Genomic DNA, 15,078 nt, shown 5'->3' with positions numbered 1-15,078 from the left:
GAAACGACCTCAAGCCCTGAAAGCATTTGAGAAACCTGAGCAGTGATCACCCTCCAAGTGTTGCTGGATTACAGCTTGCATAAGGCTCACATAACCAATGGGAAGACATGCTGGAAGTTGCAGTTGAACAGCACTTATAGAGGGGCTACTCTCTGCCTACACTTCTCCTAGCTATTGTTTGCACTGGAGATTTAGGAATTTATCCCATGAGCCCATGATTGCATTATAGTCACGCTATGATTCATAGCAGATACATACCAGGTTGAACACTTTTGGTCTTATACTTCTCTTCAGTTGTGCTATTGTGTTGATTCAACAATTTGTGGTCCTGCAATTGCACATCTGCACACTCTCATAACCCTGCCTTCTTGTATTGCCACAGTTCCTTAATTGTTTGTTATTAGAGAAATCTCATAATTCCAGTTTTAAAATAAAAGTAAAACATATCTATTAAATATAAAAGGAAAATAGATAGCTTGAGAGAGAGGTGGAGAGGAGGAAAATAGTCAACTTTCGACTATTCATGTTGCACAAGTCTGCCCCTCCCATGTAATCCTAAACAGCCCCACTCCCTTGCCTAACTACCTTGATATGTGGTTATTTACATTTTAAAATTATTTGGCTTTTGCTATGTATTTTAATGTTGCAACTTGTACTATTTTATGTATATGTCAATTATTGTTTTTAGGGCTTTGTCCCATGTGAGCCGCCCCGAGTCCCCTCGGGGAAATGGAGGCGGCATATAAGAAATAAATTATTATTATTATTATTATTATTATTATTATTATTATTATTATTATTAAATACCACCCCCAGGTGTCATTTTATGGCTGACATGCCAATACAGAAGCATCACATCAGGATATGTGGCAGGAATGTTGTGGGATTGGGATGGGAGAATCATGGAGAGGGAGCAGACTGGCAGCAGGATGCATAGAGTGCGGTGCGATAGCAACCATCAGCAAAGGTGATTGTCCAGTTGTAATGCCAGTTTGCCTACTTCATGCAATAAAGTCCTTAGCTTGACTCCTCATTCACTCCTCACTGCTGTGTATGCTCACCTCCCCATCCAGACTGGACTGCAACAGGATGGGTTGGTGAACCTGCTTTCACTTGTTTCACCATTACTTGAATGGCAAAATCCTCCTGAAAATTGATGAGCTTTTCAGACCAGCTCTTTAATGCACAGTCATCTCTTGCTGCTGCTGACAAATCATGCATCTCATTCGCAAAAGCTAAGCTGTAATGAAAGGGAAGCTGCTGGAAAGAAATGAGAAAGATCTAATCAATAAAACAGAGGAGACTTGATTTATCTCTAAACCAGCATAGCAACCCATCCTCCACTGGTTTTTGGTGTTGAATTTAAAAGATTTGATTGAACCATTCATTTATTACTTTGTCGGTAATTTGAGTGCATAACTATTTAGGGAAGGGGAGAGAGAACCAGCTATTATTGGCATCTATGCTGCTTAGGAAGAGCATGAATATACATAGGGACACTGTCAGAATTATTATATGTCCAGGGGACAGTATCATCATCATCATCATCATCGTCGTCATCATCATCATCAATTATCATGAATGTGTAAAATAACTGAATAGAATAGAACATGGAACTCTAGGCTTTGAATCTCTAGGGGCAATACAGGATGCCAGCCAATATTAAAACAATTTAAAATATACACACAAAAAGTATTAAAAGCAGTTAAAACAGTGCAATTTTCTGTGGTGTCCTGAACTCAAAGATACATGCCACCTGTTTTGTTGGCTTAAATATGCTAGTATTCTGGTCTCTACTTAGAAATTTTTGTGAAGCTCTATCCAGAAAATATTTATTTGCTGCTATTTTTAAAGAATAGCATTGATGTTTTATGCTATCTAATGTTGGGTTCATACTTTTGAAATGCAATTGGTTTATTTTATTACGAAGTTGAAAAGCGAGATAGCAATCTGTTAGATAAAGAATTCCTATTGAGTTCAGTTTGACTTAACGTGTCTATTGCCTTCCAAATTAAGGCTGAAATTCGGGACTGCACTTACAGATTCATAACCTAGAGCATGGGTTGTCAAATGTTTTCAGCTGCAGAGTCCTTTATGAAGCAAATGTTTCTTGTGAAGCCCCAATAAATGATATTATATTATATTATATATTACATATAATGTATATATATTATGCATGAGCAAACTTTTGGACACAGGGGCTAATAACAACAACAACAACAACAACAACAACAACAACAACAACAACAGATCCCCTGACTATCATTTGTGGAGCTCCAAGGGCTCCATGGCACACAGTTTGAGAACACCTGACTTAGAAATACAGATCCATAACTTCTCTGTAGTCAGTAAGACTATGTAGTTTTACTGTAAGACTATATAAATGCTTGTCCCTCCACTTTAACAGATACCAGCTGAATAAGATGAATGAAATCTCATCTGCTGACAATCCAGGAGGATGTTTCAGTGCCTTCCCATTAGCCAACCAGGCTACAACATTCAGAAACAAGGCCCTTGTTGCAAGCCCTTGAGTACATCTACACTGACCGCTTAAACTAGTTCCGAACTGGAATAGCAAAAACTGGTTTCATACTGCAGATGATTAGAATGAGCTTTATGGAACCGGTTCAAGGTCCAAATGTTGATTAGGTAACCAGAGGGTCAAGGACAGAACGCCACAAGATCAAAGATAACAGAGTTTATTGGATTTACAGAACTCAAAATGCCCGTAAAAGACAAGGGCCAGGCAACATTAGCCTCAAAAAGCAAAAAGGGGCAAGGAAAACGTTCAAAAGATAAACCGGATTAAACCGGAGTTTAATCCGGGTAAAATCAAAACAGCTTGCTTCAGCTTGGGAACAAACAAAACAGAAGCTGGGAAACAAAGAGTTCAAAAGAATGTAACTAATTGGCAGCAGATGCCTCTCTGCTGCCAGTACTATGTTTTGAGTAACTTAGAAGTCACTCCTACACCCAGCAGGCAAACTTCCAATACAAACACAACAGCCGAGGATTGAAGCAGTAGAGTAGTCCCAGTTCTTTCCGAAGGTCGATAGGCAGAAGCAGACGTTTGCAGTTTTCCAAGTCCAGAAGGAGAATCCAAGCCCGTAGTCAGTTCAGTCCGTAAATCCAGAGCAGCAGATGGCGTCCGTCAAGAAGACGACGGAAGGTCAAAGCTATTGAGATTAAGCAGAGGTTTGCACAAACAAAAGCCCACACAATTCCTCCCACCGTCTGAACCCAAATTCCAAAACAACTTACGTAATCAGCACACGAAACACACCCGTCTTCAGGAAAACGTCCCACACAGATCCCAAGCGTTTGTCCAGATTACCTTGCCCAACGCAATTTGCTATTGCTCGCAAGCCCCATTTTATGCCAGTTACAAGTCCTCATCACTATCAGCTGTTCTTCTTAACCCGGGCGTTTCCTCATCACTTTCCTCATCAGAACTGGAACACCTCTGACTACGCCCCACAGCATCCCCAGCTGTGGATCCCGTCCCATCCCTCCAGCTTGTCCATGGGTCTAGTCCTGAAGGTCCCCAATCATCTTCCATCCCATCATTGCCAGTGGCACCCAACTCCTCCCTTACCCGAGTCCAATCCATCTCATCCTTTTCTGAGCTAACCAGCTCTTCCTCCATTCTCTCCGTAAACCCCTCAAAAGACTCTTCGTCAGATGGTTCTGCAAAGATATCTCGCAGCCTCTTTCTTTCGCGCTCCTCGAGAGTATCTGACTCTCGAGGAGTCTTACGTCCACGTCTGCCAGAAGCAGAGCCATGAGGCTCAATCATAACAGTACTCCTTGCCCAGTATACTCTATGATTTTTCTCCAGAGAAAACTCAAGGGGAATAGCAAAGAACATATTAATATAACCGAACAGATTACTTGACAAATACAAGAAAACACAGGCCATCAAAACAAAACAAAAAAAAACCCTCAAAAACAAAATGCCCATCAAAATTAAGGGAAACATTGACAAGGTTCCAGCAATCAGTAGTGGGAAGCCAAACTCTGAAAGCAGCAAAAGAAAGCATTTTAGCTAAATGAAAGGATTCTGGCAGAAGCCAAGAGTGAAGATTAACCTTTTATTAAAGATACAGAAGTAAAGTATTAACCTTACATCCATATCTGATCTGATCTGATCTCAGTTCTGGCATACTGAGGAAGCCCAGAAATGTTAACTCCTGCTTTGCAGGTTCAGATTTGTTGGACACCATATTTTTCTTTTAAAAGTGAGTCAGGTATCCAGATGTGAAGGCAATGGACACAGAATTATAACAGAGGAGTAAGAAATGGGCCATTGAGGACAGAGAGATCCTAACATATAGAGCAAAATATTGTTTTGAAAGCTCTTCTTATCATAACAAATACTGGGTTCGTGCTTCACATGCTGGTGTCCTCTCTCTTGGCAGATACCTAGAGGTGTATTGCCTCTAGGCCAGTGGTTCTCAACCTGTGGGTCCCCAGGTGTTAGACCCCAAGGCGTATTAATTATTATCTTTTAGAAGTATTTTCTGAAGGAGAGGAAGGGAAGGAGAAAAAGAAACTAAAAGGTTGAAAGCCTGCAAAAGTGCACCTGCCTACCCCACCCACCATCCCTTAGGTCCCCAACTCCCAGTTAGTCCCACTAAATGCAAAGAATCAGGAAAATAAAGGAAAATAAAAAAGATTCAACTGTAATGCTGAATAGGAGATCAGCTCCAGTTTGCTTTCGTTACGGGCCGGTATTCATATCAGGAAGGTCCTTACCATCATGGGCTCCTTAAAGTACCGAAGGTACTGGAAAAAAACAAATCTATGCACAATTCTAATTTCTACACCCTTTGTTAGAGGCTTAATAGAGATTGCTATCCTAATCCAAAGGAGAAACTTCTATTACCTTTCTTGTTTGACTGGATCCAATGGCCATAATGGTATAAGTGGGTGAAGTATTTTCTAAACACAAATATATTTTTGGTCTTACAATATTAATATATATATATTGAAAATAGATCTGAGGCCTGTCTCACAAAAGCTAACTGCTTCATGTCCATCATTTTAAAGAACTCTTTGTCTCCAACTGACAACTTTTGATTTGCTTGTATACATTTTCAGATACAGTCTCTCATTTGTCAGGATCATTTTGAAATGCAGCCTGTATATTCACGATGTAGAATTTTGTGTGGGAGCTAATAAAATGGCATGTTTCTGCTCCACTGATATTTTTGGTTTTTCACTAGTGGCCATGACAAAAACTAAGGCTTGTAAAATGACCTTTCATTAAAAAAAAATGCTTGTTTGCATCACTAATATTTTTGGAGATGTCAAATGCTCTTTAACATTTATTTTAAAAATCCATCTTCCTGCCAATGATGCTGGATGTGTACAAAATGCTCTTATTTGCAAGATGCTGCAAGAAAAGAGATTGACATCTGGCGAACCAAGCTTGAAATGTCAGAGCAGTACACATTCACATATTATTTAGTCAAAGTATTTCTATATCACCTCCCAGCTGCAAGGGCTCCTGAGGCAACACACAATAGAGACAAGCATTTAAAAGAGTACAGATTTTTTTAAAGAAAAAAAGCCACACCAAAATGCTCCTTAAAACCAGACTAAAACAATCTTGAAATATACTTTTGAGGTCCCCATCTGCAATGCCCATATAATCCAGTTTTTGAATCCAAATTACCTGATTTGAACTGAATTATATGGCAGTATAGACTCATATAATCTAGTTCAAATCAGATAATCCGGATTCAGAAACTGGATTATATGGCAATGTAGATGCATCCTAATACAAACAACTAAAACAGAGCTGCTATATATCTGCCATATAAAATCCAGATTATCTGCTTTGAACTGGATCAGATGGCAGTGTAGACTCATATACAGTAGAGTCTCACTTATCCAACACTCACTTATCCAACTTTCTGGATTATCCAACACATTTTTGTAGTCAATGTTTTCAATGCAAAGTTGGTTTACTGGTAACCCTCTAGTCTCCTCCACATTCCTTTCACAGTCCATCCCTGGGAGATTCTCATGAGAAACACAGTCTTTCCCCCTACAGCAGATATATCCAAAACATCCCAAAAAACACTTTCGCCCCCACCCCCACCTCCTCAGACGTAACAGGCTCAAACAAAAAATCCTCAACCTCATCCTCAGAGGCAGCGGCTTCACAGGCCTCAACATCCACCATGGAATCAGTTCCTTTCAATCCACTTTCTAACTTAGGTTTAGTATCTATGTAGAGCCATCCAAAAATCATTGTTTCACCCATCCTAGAAGAAAGCTGTTGACTGCTTTATGTTGACTTTGACCATGAATGAGAGACCTCCAAGTCACTGCATCCTTAATTGCCATGCTCAGATCTTGCAGACTCAGAGCAGTCATTGCTTCCTTGATCAAGTCTATCCATCTTTAATATGGTCTTCCTGCTACTTTCCGTCTTACCAAGCATTACTGTGTTAACTTGTATTTACTACTGAGTCATGTCTTCTCGTGATAGGCCCAAAGTACAACAAAGAAGCTGGATATAAATTTAATCAACCAATCAATGCTTTCTGATTTTGAGCTACTTTGAAAAATATTGTAAATGGAAAAGTAGAACAAGTATTTATTAATACATACAAGTGTTCACACTTTCTTAAAATTAAATGTCATGTTTTTCCCAGTACAGACAGCATACCCAAAATAATTTTAAAACAACATTCATAACAACACATTTCAAAACTACATAATCATGAGAAAATAACAATGTGTGCTCATATCCACAAATGGGGTCACCAGCTTGGCAATCAATTAGTTTGGACAAGTTTCCTTTTTGAGTCACAGTTCCTAGAATTCTTCAGCTATGGTTAAGGCCGAGTTATCAAGTCTAGCAGACATGTTTATGAGAGTTGGATTAGTCTTTTTAAAAGGTTAAAATGTCATAGTAGCAATTAGATGCTTTTAAAAAATAATTCCAATGGACTGAACTAGATTATTTCTCATTATGTGGCATGTTGTAATTTTTTTAAAAGCCTGCTGTGTTGTTCATGAAACATTTTGATGCAGGTATTGTTGTGGTGAACCTTCAAGTTGCTTATGAGTTATGTGACTCTTGGGTGAGCCTACCATGAGGATTTCTTGGCAAGATTTGTTCAAGATTTGAGTTTGCTTTCCTCTGAGGTTGAGAGAGTGCAACTCGCCCAAGGCCACTGAGTGGGTTTCCATGGCCAAGTGGTGAGCAATACCCTGGTCTCCAGAGTTTAAGTCTCACATTCAGACCACTACCTTACACTGGCTCTTGATACCGTTGTGTTTATTCATATTCTGGTGGAACAACACAAGTGGCCAAAACTCAAATTTAAAAATAATAAGATGCTAGTAGCATGACATACTGTACAACTTAAGTACTTAAGGGACCAATATCTGCAGTTTCATCTACCCGCATCCAACAAAATATGCCTTCTCTTGGAATTTTCTAGATCCATCATAGAATCCAGTGCGAGTTTATGTAATATCCAACAGAAGTCATTCATTTCAATAGGGGTCACTATTATGTACAGCATTTTGTTTCCACTAAAAGTTCAGGAATACATCCATGTGAATACAGGAGTCAACTAGCACGGCCTTCTACACCTTCTACCATCAACCCCTGGCCAATAGAGGAGCTGTAGTTCAACATATTTGGAGAATGCCAAGATGGAGAAGGCTGGAACATATTACACTTGATCAGAACTTTGGGAGATGACTTGTGAACATGTTGACTGGGGTATTTTGAGAGCCGTGTCCCAAAACATAACTTTTCTAACTCTGGATCAGATGGTTTCCCTGTTCCTCAAGCCTCCCCCACCATTTATGGTGTTCTTTTCTGTACCTCTTTCCCTGAGTATACAGAATCTGGAAAATGATTTGCTTGCTAAAGTTTGAAGGATTCAGCAGAGGATGATTTCACTTAATGGTTATTGAATTTGGATACACCTGTACATAAACTTTTTGTGTTTTTTTAAATTAACATAACATAACATAAGACTAACCATGCAAATAGCTGATTGGGATGACTATAGAATTAAGGCAGCAGAATTTGGATGTCATGGAAAGGAGGCCAATTGACAGCTATTACTAATAACTTTCCTGTTATTGACTGTGTTGTGTATTTTTTCGGGGTGGTTTTGTGTGCCAGAGTTACTTGGCTGATTTGGAAAACTATTGATAAACTCCTGTCCTCACAATGGTTGTGAAGAAGAGGGAAATTCAGAAGGTGCTGCTTCTCAGGAAAGCAGATAACAAGCAATACCTACCGAAATACCAACAGCATACCTTGAGGCAATCCTGCTGCCCATTCCATAATTGTCTTTGTCTGCTAAGCTGACGCAGAGCCATTGCAAGGAAAATATCTAATAGTTGTGGAATCAATTACATTGACTGAATGGCCTCATTTCAATGTTGTCGTCTTTTTCTGTTAAGTAATTCTAAACAAAAACCTTTGATCATTTGGGGACAGACTCGGTTGCATTTGCCCTACAATAAATGGCTTCCTGGGACTTAGTTACACTAGTAGGCCATGTTCTTCACAATTATGTTTGCTTTAATAATTGTGGGAAGGTTTCCCAGAAATCTCTGAGCAACTGGCAGCAGTCACCTTCTACAAAATTGGCATGCCTACTTGGCAACGGTGAATCCATAAATCCCCACCATAATCCTCTCATATTTGCACCTTTCCAGAATTTTGTGAGGTTTTGAATTGTTTCTTTATGAGATCAGTACTACCTGGTGAAGCAATAAAAGCTTGTTCAATTTATAGCAGATGAGCAGCTTAGTTTTTAAAAAAATCATCGGATTGGTCTCATGTGCTGTTTATTGAGAGATGCTTCTGGTACGGATTTAACAAAGAAAAGAAAAGCCATGTTTCGGCTACAGAAGCGAGATGTCACTAATCTATTACCAAGATTTCTTTTTAGGACTGACATAGCTAAGCAGCCACTTCTGCCTATCAAGACCTTCTCCAAGTTTTGAATTCAATGAGTCATCTATATCGTTCACCTTTTAGCCACTTGTGTGAGCAATCTTTTGCTCACGTTAGTCACTGACCTTGTCAAAACTGATTATCAATTATTCCAAATCAATCACTACACAGAAAAATGTTATGATTAGGGTTGCCAGTTCCTGATTGTCTGAGGCCAAATCCTGAGACTAGGAATGACCCCAGGTGATGTCATTATGTGTTATACATTAAGTACTAAGGACAGTTGCTCACAGTTTGTAACTCAGAGAGGAAAAAGAGAAAACACATTTTTTCTGTTTGGAAAATAAAACAAAAATATTATTTGGCTTGCATAAATAGGGGTATAGTGTCTAGATCCAGGGAAGTCATGCTACCCCTCTATTCTGCCTTGGACAGGCCACATCTGGAATACTGTGTCCAATTTTGGGCACTGCAATTGAAGGGAGATGTTGACAAGCTGGAAAGCGTCCAGAGGAGGGCAACTAAAATGATCAAGGGTCTGGAGAATGAGCCCTATGAGGAGTGGCTTAAAGAGCTGGGCATGTTTAGCCTGCAGAAGAGAAGGCTGAGAGGAGACATGATAACCATACAAATATGTGAGGGGAAGTCATAGGGAGGAGGGAGCAAGCTTGTTCTGTGATGCCCTGGAGACTAGGATGTGGAACAATGTCTCCAAACTACAGGAAAGGAGATTCCACCTGAACATCAGGAAGAACTTCCTCACTGTGAGAACTGTTCGGCAGTGGAACTCTCTCCCCCGGGCTGTGGTGGAGGCTCCTTCTTTGGAGGCTTTTAAGCAGAGGCTGGATGGCCATCTGTCGGGGGTGCTTTGAATGAGATTTTCCTGCTTCTTGCAGGTGGTTGGACTGGATGGCCCGTGAGGTATTTTCCAACTCTACGATTCTATGATTCTATAACTAGTCTGTTTTCAAATCACAGTGAAATGAGGGGAGATTTCTTCTCATTTAGTTAGAGACACAGAAGACTTTATCAGATGAAGGGAAGTGGGTGGATGGGGTAGCTGTGGTCTATAAATACCATCTTAACTTGACAAGATTACTGGTTAGGGAGCTGAATCACATTGAGTGTGTGTACTTGAGTCTGAGAGCAGGGATGGACTGGGGAATCTGTTAGTATATCATCCACCCCGCTGCTAACAGATTTCCTGCCAGATCTCACAGAACTGATCTCAGAGATGTTGTTGGAGTTACTCAGACTTTTGTTTCTGGGTGACTTCAACATACCACTGAAGACCAGTTTGCCAGGTGCAAACATGGGCCTATCTTAATTGGTTTCTGGACTGATGCATTCAGCAGGCCATACCCTTGATGCGATTTTCAGCCTGGAACATAAACATCTGTGGGCTGAGGTGATCAAAACCTCCAAGGTGTCATGGACAGATCACTTTCTGGTTAGGGATAGTATCACAGCTACAACCTACCCCTTCAGGGGTGGAGGATCTAATAAAATGGCCCACCTTCAAAAACTATTGGCTCCCCTGAGATTCCAGGAGATCTATGGCTGGTATTACTGACAATCCTTTTGAAACCCTGGTCAGTAAATGGAATCAGAATTTAACCAGAGCTATTGGCAGGGGCCCCTGGTAGCACAGTATGTTAAAGCGCTGAGCTGCTGAACTTGCAGACCAAAAGGTCCCAGGATCAAATCCTGGGAACGGAATGAGCTCCCGCTGTTAGCCCCAGCTCCTGCCAACCTAGCAGTTCGAAAACATGCAAATGTGAGGAGATCAATAGGTAGCGCTCCGGCGGGAAGGTAATGGCGCTCCATGCAGTCATGCCAGCCACATGACCTTGGAGGTGTCTATGGACAATGCCGGCTCTTTGGCCTAGAAATGGAGATGAGCACCAACCCCCAGAGTCAGACATGACTGGACTTAACGTCAGGGGAAACCTTTACCTTATTGGCATGACTTCAGAGTGGGGAATTGAACCCTAGTCTCAGAGTCATAGCCCAAGACTCAACGGTGTTGGCTTCCTCCTCTTTTCCTTCACATCCCTATATTTATCTTTCTCACAAAATAGGGTTTTGTCTGACAGAGACTAAGAGGATATTTTAGAGATGGCAGCAGTTTCTACATTACAAGTTTAGTGTCAACCCAGAGTTTTATGGGTTGAGCTTCCTCCTACTTACCATAATATTTATTTATTTATTTATTTATTTATTTATTTATTTATTTATTTATTTATTTTATATACCACTCTTCTCCCCTGGGGGACCCAGAGCGGTCTTACACATTGCCCCTGCAATGGCTACTGCCTTGCCTTTGTTGTGAATTCCTTATTGAGTTCTCTGTGACAACAGGATCTTTAAGATTTACATTCAATTTGTCTCCTGCTTGTAATGTGCTCTGTTCACCCCCCTTCCACCCTGCATCCTTCTCCAGAGGGATCCATCTTGCCTGTGTGATATAGATGTCGTCCATCATTCATGGGAGAAGGCAGCTCTTCCCAGTCACAGGGTCCTTTAGAGAAAACACACTAATCAACTTGATGGAAGTATTGGCAAGAGAAAGCTTTGCAGAATTCTTCCAAAGAAAGAGAACTTCCCCCTTTATTTTGCCAAGGGGTATCATATGTTAGGCCTTTGGCGGGACTGGTTGAACCCAGAACTTAGGATATTAGATTTGAAAATTAATTCAATGATGTTAAACATTAGAAAGTGGAAAATTAATTCTCTATCATTAATCACTAATAGCTAAAATAATTTAATGTGCTATGTTCTTATGGACTGATTCAGACAAGGTGGACAAGATCACTGGATTCGCAGAAATCATCCTGAAAGTTGTCACTGTTGAACTTAGGGGAGCACATTAGTGTTGCTTCCTCATTTTCAAAAAGCCTCTTTTTCTTCAGTTAAAAAGTGCTTTTCCTAACAAGTATTATAAAATCTATATTAGGATTACTGCCTAGGAATAGGAGTCCAGCATATTTGGGAACTGTCAGATTTGGAAAGCATGGGATCATAGCTTCCGTCCTTATCAATTTAGTTGGTCACTTTTTGTTTTGCTTCTCTCTTTTCTTTCAGCTCCCACCAACACATATGCTAGGGCTGGCTCTACACTGTAGAATTAATGCATTATTGTAACTACCATAGCTCAATGCTAAGTAATCCTGGGATTTGTAGTTTGTTGAGGCCCCAGCACTTTTTACAAAGAAGGGTATAGACCTTGTAAAACTACAATCCTCTTGATTCTGTAGCACTGAACTTTGGTCGTTAAAGTGGTGTCAAACTGCACTAATTCTATTATTATTATTTTATTATGACACAGCAAACAAGATAGATATGCTGGATTTCGTTTCACAAAATCACAAGTCGAACACTTCCCAAGTGTCTAGAACTGTGTGATGTATTATTATTATTATTATTATTATTATTATTATTATTATTATTATTATCATTTTATTGTATGACACAGCAAACAAGAAAGATATGCTGAATTTCGTTTCACAAAATCACAAGTCGAACACTTCCCAAGTGTCTAGGACTGTGTGATGTATTTTCGGATGATGCGTGCAGATCCCAGTAGGGTGGCCTTTTGCAGTTGGCAGATCGTAATTTTGTCAATGTCTATTGTTTCCAAATGCCGGCTGAGATCTTTTTGCACGGCACCCAGTGTGCCGATCACCACCGGGACCACCTGCACTGGTTTCTGCCAGAGTTTTGAAGTGTCAATCTTGAGGTCCTGATAGCGGCTGAGTTTTTCCTGTTGTTTTTCGTCAATGCGACTGTTACCTGGGATGGCAACATCAATGATCCAAACCTTTTTCTTTCCCACAACTGTGATGTCTGGTGTGTTGTGTTTCAGAACTTTGTCAGTCTGGATTCAGAAGTCCCACAGTATCTTTGCGTGTTCATTTTCCACAACCTTTGCAGGTTTGTGATCCCACCAGTCCTTTACTGCAGGGAGGTGGTACTTGAGGCATAAGTTCCAATGAATTATTATTATTATTATTATTATCTCATTGCAAAGGGGATGCAGGCCAGTTTCACAAACGGCAGCAATTTGATGCCCGACATACAAATTCCAAAAATAACAATTACAATTAAAACCAAACATTAAAACATAAATTATCAAAACAGCAATTAAAATCAAGCAATTCTACAGTCTAGGTGCATCCTCAACTTCCTTATGACTACTGGCAAAATCCAAGCTGAGTATAACTAGAAATGAAATTGAAAAATATCTAGCAATCTTGTATTTTTCTTAAACTATTTTATATTGTGATTATCCACAGAAAAGTATGTATACTTCTGGGTCTCTGTCACACTACATAAAGTGTGGTGGTACTTTGATGTCACTTTAAGTGTCATGCTGCAGTGTTCCACCAAAGTTTGGGTTGCAGCCATATCAGTTAAAGTAGTACCAAAGTTTTACAAAGTCATTAATCCGAAAAAGAAAATCGCAGAGCTGGAAAAAGTGTAAAAAAGGCAATCAAAATGATCAAGGAGCTGGAAAGTCTGTCCTTTGAGAAAAGAGTAAAAATTTGTGTCTTTCTAATGTAAGAAAAAGTCAAGCAAGGAGATATTTTTCTCTTCCTCTCCTCTCTAGGTCTCTTTTTCTTACACTATCTCTAGGTCACTTTTTCTTACACTAAAATGCCTGTCCTACTTTAAACCTTTCCCCTCAGCTTACTGCGGATTGTCACAAGTGTAAAAAGGTGACTTCAGGAAGATATAAAACAAATGTCCCCTCATGTCTCTGAATGTGTGAGAGAAGACTCAGTGACGTCTATGTGCAAAATAGATATTTATTCTAGAGTCTTTTGTTTCTTTTTTTAAAGACATATATACCAATGTCAGACTGGTTCTCCTTCACAGTTCCTACAAATATCTTTGCATCATTCCCTAACCAGTCACTGAACTCACAGCTCTACTTTCTCACATCCTCCTCCCAGCTGAACAGAACAAATCATTACCATGTGGCATTGTATGGCATTTTAATGAGATTTTATTCTGATTTCAAAAATAACATTTTAACAATCAAATCTAATAATACAGACAGTTTGAAAAAACTGTTTCAAGACCATTTCTTTTTTCCAGAGAGGAAGAAAAAACATTTTTATTAGAACTCCACTTATAATAACAACAAGAAACTAGCTTTTCTCTCTTGATTGAGCCCCAAAATGGCTCTAGTCTTCCAGCCAGGGATTCTGGGAGTTGTATTCCCTTAGCCAGTGTGGTCATAGGATTCTGGGGTATATCCAAAGAGGTCATTTTTCCAAGCTTAGACTTGTAAAGACCTTTTCAGAGTCCCAAGCAAGTTCAAAGTTCATGTTGAAGAACTGTTTCCATGTGCCATGAACACAAAATTCTCCTTGAACAGTTATAACTTCTGTCAACATTTTTTAAAAACCCTCACCTGTGCCTTTTCCAAGTGGAGATTACATGGGGGTTCAGCAACCCATGGCAAATTAACATTACAGAAGTATAATAAAGCAAGCTGAAACCTGTTCTCATTGTTCTGGCAAGTGGTTTCATGCTAATCGTGGAAAAGGTGACAATGCGATGTCGTAATGGCTGCTTTCCCATTGTTCACTGAAACTGCACTTCATTAAATTGCTGCCTTCGTACAAGGCCTAAACAATAAACTTGAGTTGGTGGCAATAGAAAAAAGCACTTTCAATATTTTATAGCAGCTCGGGCTGGCCGCTATCTATAATTACAGTCAATATTTCGACTGGAGGGGAATGCCTTAATTTTCTTAATGTTTCATGCATGGAAAAACAATCAAGTTTCCCCCTTTATTTGTAATTACATTACTGGCTCTAGGTGCACTTTTCCAAATTATAGGCAAGCCCCGCCAACGCAAGCTCTCGGCTTTAAAACCTTGTCACAGCTAACTGCTTTCTTTCACTGCTGCCACACAGATAAGCATCTTTCCTTGACCCCTTCAGCATTTGAAGGCTGTACTCCTGCACCTTACAATTTGATGATCATTTTTTAATTTGGAGGAAAGTATCTGAAATGCCTGGAAACGAATAAAGTTTGGGCCCGGTCCCCATGTAATTCTCACTGTTTGTTTTTGAGTAAGTTTCACTTACTTTAGTATTGAGGGGTTTTTTTCCATGTCAGGAGTG

General features: G+C 39.8%; 1 long non-coding RNA gene across 1 annotated transcript; it reads right to left on the bottom strand.

Annotated features, from left to right (window-relative positions):
* Positions 1–2,683: 2,683 nt before the first annotated feature.
* On the bottom strand, positions 2,684–4,545 carry LOC134296259 (uncharacterized). The gene is made up of 2 exons (XR_010002882.1): positions 3,262–4,545; positions 2,684–3,176 (listed from the first exon to the last, which is right to left on the bottom strand). It is a non-coding gene; the product is annotated as an uncharacterized LOC134296259 (long non-coding RNA).
* Between the last annotated feature and the right edge of the window lie 10,533 nt (positions 4,546–15,078).

The sequence above is a fragment of the Anolis carolinensis genome, chromosome 1 (assembly GCF_035594765.1).
Source record: "Anolis carolinensis isolate JA03-04 chromosome 1, rAnoCar3.1.pri, whole genome shotgun sequence".
NCBI lineage: Eukaryota > Metazoa > Chordata > Lepidosauria > Squamata > Dactyloidae > Anolis > Anolis carolinensis.
This window is presented reverse-complemented; position numbering and strand designations above follow the sequence as displayed.